Genomic DNA, 899 nt, shown 5'->3' with positions numbered 1-899 from the left:
CAGACACCCGAAAAGCTACTGGCTGCACCACAGCTCGTCCAGCAAATCCTAACCAGAGGTACCAGCCTTTATTGCCCTTGGCTGTCATGATTGCAGCCAAGCCCCTTCTAGATTTTGCCAGATATACTTCACTGCAGTGCTTTTCTTCTCTTTTTGGCTTATAGGGTGCTTAGAAATGTCCTGCAAGTAATGCAGGCCCTTCCAAGGCCCTTCCAAGGCACATATGGGCTTGCTTTTCCTCATCTCCTAAATGCTTTGTGAATAGCCCCTGATCAGTAGCCTGGTCTCAGCTGCTCCCAGTTGAAACCCACTAGGAATCAGAACAGTATGAACTAGTTGTCATGCAGTAGTTTGGTTAAATAATATTATTCAGTGTTTTTTTGTTGTTGTTGTTGTTTGTTGTTGTTTTTTTTTTTTTTTTTTTTTTTTGTTTGTTTTTTGTTTGTTTGTTTGTTTTTTCTGATGTCATGATGCTATCTGGAAGTCTCAAGCACCCCTTGTAGTGAGAAATATTCAAAGATGGGAAGAATGATGAACTCTGAGGTATTTAAGCTGTAAGATCTACACAGTCCTTTCCAGTGCTCAAAAATGGCTTTGCACATCAGCTGCAAGGTGATACTGGGTTTTACTTGTCCATTTGGCCTCAGCTCCTATTTCCATCTCTTTAGGATGCCCCAATCAGTGCACAGGCTTTGATTTTTGCTGCCTCTTCTCTCGGGAACTCCCTCCTCCTCCCTTTGGGGCTGTGACTCATTTCCTTGTACTGCTCATCTCATCCTGTCTGCTGCCTGAACTTATGCTTTGCTGTTCCCCTCCACAGCAGCAAAACTTGGTAGAAAAACAAGTGAAGCTATCACGTTGTAGGAAAATTTCTTTTTTTTTTTTTTTTTTTCCTCAGC

The sequence above is a fragment of the Anas acuta genome, chromosome Z (genome assembly GCF_963932015.1).
Source record: "Anas acuta chromosome Z, bAnaAcu1.1, whole genome shotgun sequence".
NCBI classification, from domain to species: domain Eukaryota; kingdom Metazoa; phylum Chordata; class Aves; order Anseriformes; family Anatidae; genus Anas; species Anas acuta.
Note: the sequence above shows the minus strand (reverse complement) of the source record.